General features: G+C 35.7%; 1 long non-coding RNA gene across 1 annotated transcript; it reads right to left on the bottom strand.

Moving 5' to 3' along the window:
* Positions 1-850, bottom strand: LOC127160348 (uncharacterized). Its single transcript, XR_007826710.1, has 3 exons — positions 656-850; positions 208-380; positions 1-80 (listed from the first exon to the last, which is right to left on the bottom strand). It is a non-coding gene; the product is annotated as an uncharacterized LOC127160348 (long non-coding RNA).
* Positions 851-8,072: the final 7,222 nt, after the last annotated feature.

Below are 8,072 nucleotides of genomic sequence, written 5' to 3'. Positions count from 1 at the left end.
TCACCAGTAGCCTTATAAAGCATCCATCCTCCACTCAAACCCTCCATTTTTGGGAATGCTTCATACAGTAAGCTGGAAAACTATTGAAAAATGCAAAGAAACTCACTCATTTTGAATTGAATTTTTTGTTTACTAATGATTCTAGTATATAAACTACTTTTTTCTTTTTACTAATGATTCCAAAAATAAACAAACAGACTACCTTACCTCTGAATGTGTCATGTCCATTGTAATTGAGATTGTCCTTTTGCCAAGCCCTGCTTGCACAAGCTTGAGTTCATGTGAAGGTGAAGGGGTGGTCTCAGAATTTTTATCCAGAAGATACACATTTAAATCATAAGGTTTAAATGCTTTTGCAGGCTTGGTATGTGTTCGGGATGCTACATTTATTCTTTTTTTCCCACAGATTGCATGTCTTCGAAACATGCTAGGAAAGGCCCTACAAGGAAAAGAAAATTTATTTATTTTTGTTTTCCAACATAAAATTAATGTTGGTAGATAAATAGTCATAAAAATAATTTTGTGTTTAACTAAGTTTGTTTAACTTTGTCAACTACTGTACTGTAAGGGGTTGACTATGTACAGAGTGCCTGCAAATTAAAGCTTTTAAGTATTTGATTGGGCATCCATGCTCTGTGTGGCCAGCAAAATGCACCTGGCCATGTCCTGATCAATGGTGGTATTTGTCTGTCTTTGTTCTTGCACTGCTGTCTGCTGCCCCTGACCCTGAACTTGAACTTGTGGACGTGGTGTTACAGGACTCTGATTAAGAGTCTGTGTTAGCACAGAGATGAGGCTCTGTGCTGCACTAACCACATCCGGGTACTCTGTCTGCTAAACACAAAGTTAAAATTAGGAGTAGTGCAAGTATAATGAGAAACAATGAAAAAAAAAAAAAAAAATTATATTGTGCATTCAGAAAGTATTCAGAACACTTCAGTTTTTACAATGTTGTCATTATATGGTAAAATAAATTATTTTTTACTCCACAATGACAACACACATTTTGGCACATTTATGAATGAATGAATGAATGAATAAATAAATAAATAAATAAATAAATAAATGAATGAATGAATGAATGAAAAAAAACACTGACGTAAGTATCAGGGCTCTTTGCTATGACATTTTAACTCGAGGCTACACTGTTACCGCTAGCAAAAGCATGTTTTTTTTTTTTTTTTTTTTGATATACAGCCAATAACCTTTAATAATGCCTTAAATAATGCCTTAAAAAACTGCTTACTAAACCTAAAAAGACACGTGTTAACGGGCTATACTATATGACCTACCTGGACAACATAAAGCTTGCAAAAAATATTCATAACACACGTAGGAAATGTATCGGTCACCCACTAACAAAACAATTAAGGCCAATTACCTGAGACTGCAGCATTTGCCAGCTGACGGTGGCTATCCATCTTCACACCGGTGCAGCACCGGAAGCCGTTTTCGCTATTGGTTATAACTGTGTGAAACTGGAGCAGGAGAAGATACTTACATACTTTACTCGCTGTTTACAAGAGCTTCCCTGCATAAATGTAAATGACGTTAATCGTATCGTGAGGCAATCAGCTCAGCAGTGAGAAAGGGAAGGGCTTCAAATGATGTATTTAGAGTTACATCGACAATTTTGAGGGCGAGTATTCTCATGCTATAATGTTATACGAATATCGATTCTAGCCATCTTCGTTTCTCACAGTTTATGTCTTTGCATCAGTGGCGATTTCTTTAAGACTGCAAGGGAAGCTCAGCTTCCCCTATAATGTCACAAAATTAATGGTCAAATTATGTACTATTGTATTAACATTTTATTGACTAAAAATGCGTTAGAAAACATTCATCTCAAAGACGAGTTCGTTCAGAATCAGTTAGATATAGCAGGTCGGCTGACTTGATTTTCTTCTCATACATTCCCGTAGCGTCACAGTGCATTTCCCCGTTGAAGCCCAGCGTCCATTGACTTCAGTGCGGCTGCTTTGAACGTTTTTTTTCAGTGCTTTGAAACTAGACGGTCATTGGATAAACGCTGCGATTATGTCCCGCCCACGGACGCTCAGCGTCTCTGGGGGTGAATGAGGAGCAAATGAGGAGTGGGCTGGCCTGGACTCCGAGCTTCTGCGTGATGATTGGAGGGTCTGTCGAAAGATTGCATCTCCTTTTGACTGACAGCGATTTTGTACTATAAGGAATCGCTGAAGCTATTCGCGCTCAGTCCCATCGCGGATTTCTCAAGTTCAGTCGAAATAAAAACTGCTGCAACCTATTTCTTTATATTTGCTTGGCGAAATTGCTTGATTTTCATCATACATTTCATTAATCTTGAAAAATTTTAACATAACATAATGAAACCTTATATTTCTATTAAAATACTTTATAAATAAATAAATAAATCTCCATAATAACCTTATTTAAATTGCAAAATATTTATACTATATAGTAGCATCTGACTAAAAGAAAAAATACATCATATTTTGCATAATAAAACTAAAGCTTTTTTTTACGATTGTTTGCATTGTGACTTACTTATGACAATAAGGCACATTCTTGTGAATAAATAAATAGACAATTTTATGATGTAGGCCGAAAATGAGCTTCCCCTATTTGACAGACCAGTAGCCGCCACTGCTTTGCATGTATGTATGTATGTATGTATTTATATATCTATCTAGTTACATTTTATGTACATTGCATCTTATGTGATTTTTTTTTTATTAATATACATTATGGATTTTACTTTATGAACGTTACTAACTATAAATAATATCTCAGTTTTTAGTAAGGCTCAGGTGACAGGAGCGATCTGCGTGAGGGCGACATGTTTCAGGTCGATGAGGAAGTCAGAGAAGCCGCATAGTTTGGGAGTAGGAGGACTTCAGTCAAGACAATCAAGACTTTAGCTAAGCAAAGTTAAGGTTTTAAATAGAGATGCACCGATCGACTTGTGTTGTGCCAGATGTTGCTTGTGCAGCCACATCAGAACTGTTTTGTGTCTCCGTGCAACACAGCGTTTTGTTTCTGAATAAATCCACGCTTTTTAACGAATCAAATGAGTCAGTGATTCAGTAATCCATTCATAAAGGCAGTTGTTGCCTCGTTTCTGAATGAATCAGCTGTTTGAACGAATCTGTTGAACTCACGTATTTAAACAGCCTTTTGCTGCCACCTACTGGTTTGGTTTAAATTTATTTTCATTTCAATGCCTACAGGTGTAGAAAACACACACACACACCAAAAATAATAATAATAATAATAATAATAATAATAAACGAACACAAATAATCATTTAATATTGTATTTACACAACATCACCGTACATGAAAAGTTTAACACTGCATCAAAGTTATTTATATTTGCATTTCTGCATTATAAATGTTCAGTTATATTTATGTTTACATTACTGCATTGCATCTGTTTAAAGTTATATATAGTTACATGTTTACAGTATTGTATTGAAACTATTTATTATATTTAAAAGTTTACATTCCTGCAGTGCAGACAACATTGTATAAAATATACGTTTATATTATTTATTACGAAAATAAATCTAAAATCATCAATCTTCAACAAATGTCTAATCCTTTGCCCAAGCTTTCACTAATGGGCCATTCTGGTAATTACTATAATGTATAACTATATAATACTATATTGTAATACTTAAATTATAAATCGCTGTCAAATTAATCTTATGAAAGAGTTTTGCCGCTAGTATATTTCACTATAGAATGCGCTATGCGGAAGTAAATGGGCTGGCCGAGATTCTACCGGAAATACGTCAACAGCGTTCGTGCATAGAGTCTATTAGCCACAGAAGTGGGATAGGACAAAATGGCGGGCTGAACACGTGTTTAAACCGAGCTCCCTAGCTAGTCTCCCAAGTTAACGTTGAAACACACAAATCTCCTCTACGTCTACCTAAAATTAACAATTTAAACACTGTCGAGTTGTTTTATGTTTTCAAAATGCGGAAATCTTCACAGCAAACTAGCCTCCCGAAGATTATTATCCCTCCAGCCCGTGGCTCGAGTCCAGTTTCGATCTTAGAGGACTCAGAAATGGAGGCACAGTCCGCTCAAACAGATAAACGCCGCGATTCGTCTCATCTCACCCCCACTAAATCAAACGCCTTGAAAAAATTAAGGCCCCACGACGAGGATATCACTAATGCAACGCTTCTGCAAGCCATAACTTCACTCACAGCTCGCTTTGATTCACAAAATGAAAAACTAGAAGAAATGGCGAATCAGATGCGAAGGAACAGTGTTATGGTCGCAGAGATTTCCAAGGCTGTCGAGTTCAATGCCGCTGAAATTAAAGACTGCAAAGAAAAGTGCCTAGAGACGAGCAAGTCACTTCTGGGTCTAACTTCATCGCACAAAGACCTGGCGAGTAGAACATCTGAACTCGAGCGATATAAAAGAAGATGGAATCTGCGGATCAACGGTATGAAAGAGAAGCCTGAAGAGGATCCCCGCAGGGAAGTGATCGTTCTTTTTGCTGAAATCGCACCGCACCTGGTTCAGAAATTAGATGACATTGTTGACACAGTACACCGAATCGGCAAGAAGGAGCCAGGGAAACCAAGGCAGATGATTGTGCAATTTGCAATGCGAAAATACAGGGATGAATTTTGGCAATCAACAAAGAACTCATCAGTCTGCCGGGACCGCGGAGTTCGATTCGCGGAGGATCTGACGAAGGAGGACCGTCTGGCCCGCGCTGCGCTATGGCCTTTGATCGATCAGGCGCGTAAAGCAGGAAAGAAAGCGTACTTTCGTGGACCGTTCGGTTACATTGAAGGAAAACGCATCGACTCAACATGATTATTCAAGTGAACTGATTAAGGGTAGATTGGTATGAGATAAGACTGTTTTGGAGACGCACTAGGTTGTGAGGTTCGTTCTAGGTTTGTGGTCATACAACCTGGTGAAACTTTGCTTTCTCATACAAGTGTTTGCATTTTTCCTTACATTTTGCACTTTTCTTTTTTATTATGTCTCAGGTTAAGTTGCCATTTTCTTTAATGTCATTGAATGTTAGGGGCATTCAGAATAAGGTTAAAAGAAAAGCCATGTTCTTATTTTGTAAAAGTAATGGTTCTCATTGTATTTTTCTACAAGAAACGCACTCTGTTTTAACGGATACTGCTTTTTGGTCTAGTCAATGGGGAGATAAGTTGTTATTTAGCCATGGTTCCTCCCACTCTGCAGGTACTGCAATTTTATTTAATAACCTGTCCAGGGAAAGTAATTTCTTCTAGAACTGATCTAAGTGGACACTGGTTAGCGGTTGTTTTAGATATTGAACATGTCTTTTTCATTTTGGTTAATGTATATGGCCACAATAATTCTAAACTGAACCAAAATTTATTTAAAGAGATCTCTTCTGTAATCTCTGATTTAAAGAGAACATATCCTACAGATAATATTGTTGTAGGTGGAGATTTTAATGTTGTACCGGACGAGACACATGATCGATATCCTCCCAAAAGCTTAACCTCTCAACCAAATCCTTTAGTCTCACACTTTTGCATTAATCATAAATTGATAGATGCTTGGAGACATCTCAATCCTAATCTTAGGCAGTTCTCTTGGTTAAGACCTAATGCCTCCAGCAAATCAAGAATTGATTATTGGCTTATTTCAGGTAACTTAATGTTATTTGTTAAAGACTGCACCATTTCTGCAGCACCTTTGACAGACCACTGTGCTATTTCACTATTATTCAAACCAAATCACAACACTTCAAGGATTAAGGGATATTGGAAGTTTAATTCAGATTTACTTAATAATGAAAGATTCTGTAATAAAGTTAAGGATTTAATTTTGGAAATTAAGAACAGCACTAACTTTAATTCTTATAAAGCCAGATGGGAATTCCTCAAATTTAAAATTGTGAATTTTCTATTAGTTACAGCAAAGTACTTGCCAAAGTAAGGAGGCAACAGGAATATAATATTATTTCTGAAATTAACAAATGTTGTACTGATAGTGTATTGAATGATACTGAAAAAAGCAAAATGGTCTCTCTGCAATTAGTACTGGACAATCTTTACATTAAGAAAGCCAAAGGTGCATATATACGCTCTAAGGCCAAATGGATAGAAGAGGGTGAAAAAAGTAGTACTTACTTTTGCAGATTAGAAAAAAGACGTCAATCACGTAACTCAATTCGTTCACTAATGATAAATGGTGTTGAATGTACAGAGCCTACTCTGATAAGTAAGAGAATCTATGAGTTTTACAATGACTTGTACTCTTCCAACTTCTCCCCAATAGAGTGTAACAATTTCTTTGATAAAATAATACATTTTATTCCCCACGTTGACAGTGATTGGAGAGATTGCTGTGATTCCGTTTTGCATATTGAAGAACTTGACTCAGCGGTTCAAAACCTAAAATTAAACAAATCTCCGGGTCCTGATGGCCTCACAGCTAATTTTTACAAATTTTTTTGGAACGATATTACATTATTATTATTTAATGCTTTTGTTGAATCCATTGAAGATGGGTCTTTAGGCCCCACTATGAATCAGGGTTTGATTACATTAATCCCTAAACCAGATGACCAGACATGAGATGTATGGATAATTTTCGGCCAATCACATTGCTCAATAACGATTATAAAATTTTCACACATATATATGTTAATAGATTAAAAGTGGGCATTAATAATTTAATTAACGAATCACAATCAGGCTTTCTTAAAGGAATATCTATTCATAATAATATAAGGTTGGTGATGGATTTGGTGGAGTACAGTCACTTGATAGAGGATGATGGATTCATTTTATTTTTAGATTTCAAAAAGGCCTTCGATATGATAGAGCACGCTTTTCTGTTTAAATCCTTAGAACTTTTCGGTTTTGGTGAACATTTTATTAGTGTTATAAAAATGATTTACAGAGATATGAATAGTTCAGTTTCCCTCCCTTTTGGTACCACTCAAAGATTTCAGATTGGCCGTGGAATAAGGCAAGGATGTCCATTATCCCCTCTCTTATTTATTTTAGCTGTAGATATGTTATCCACGATGGTTAGGCATGATTTATCGGTAACGAAATTAAACGTATTTGGGAAAACCTTAGCAATCAGTCAGCTAGCAGATGACACTACTTTATTTTTACAAAACAAAGACCAAATCCCCCTGGCTATTTCTCTAATTAATTCCTTCTGTAAAGCTTCAGGCCTCCAACTCAATTTAAATAAATGTGAGCTTTTGGCCCTACACCCCATTCAAGATTTGTCCTTGTATAATATTCCAGTTAAAGAGACAGTGAAATATCTAGGCATTTCTATTTCTAAAGATTTGAAAATTAGTATGAAAGAAAATTTTGAAAATAAAATACAAAAAGCCAATGGTATTTTGAATTGCTGGTTGCAGAGAGACATATCAATTTTCGGGAGGATTCTTCTAACCAAAGTTGAATACTTATCTAGACTGATTTATCCAGCTTTTGCTGTAGCTCCCTCTTCAGTTATTATAGAAACAAGCAATCAAAAAATGTATGACTTTATTTCGAGGCACAAAACTCATTATATTAGGAAATCTGATATTATTAAAATGTATGAAGAAGGTGGTCTTAATGTAATTGAATTTGACAGTATGAATACTATGCTAAAAATTAAGTGGCTTCAAATGTTTTTAGGTAATTCTGAGAGCTTCTGGTATGTTGTACCTTCAGCTTTGTTTCGTAAATTGGGTGGTATCCGCTTTTTTCTCAAATGTGACTTTGATTTACTTAAAATTCCAGTGAAGTTATCAGCATTCCACCAACAAGTCTTATTATGTTGGAAATTGGCACACACACACAATTTCACACCTCACAATTCTCCGATATGGAATAATAAATATATTTTGCATAGAAACAAATCTTTATTTTTTGAGGAATGGGTAAATAGAAATATTTGGTCAGTATTGAATTTAATGGACGAGAGTGGTAATATGTTAGACTATAATTCATTCACTTTAAAACACGGATTTACCTGTCATCCAAAGCAATTCTTTACTGTTATTAATGCAATACCTTCAGGTATAAAAATGTTAATGAAATGTTACCTTTCCTATTCCAA

This window comes from Labeo rohita, unplaced genomic scaffold, assembly GCF_022985175.1.
Source record: "Labeo rohita strain BAU-BD-2019 unplaced genomic scaffold, IGBB_LRoh.1.0 scaffold_333, whole genome shotgun sequence".
Classification (NCBI taxonomy): domain Eukaryota; kingdom Metazoa; phylum Chordata; class Actinopteri; order Cypriniformes; family Cyprinidae; genus Labeo; species Labeo rohita.
Note: the sequence above shows the minus strand (reverse complement) of the source record. Positions and strands in the feature narration are given on the sequence as shown.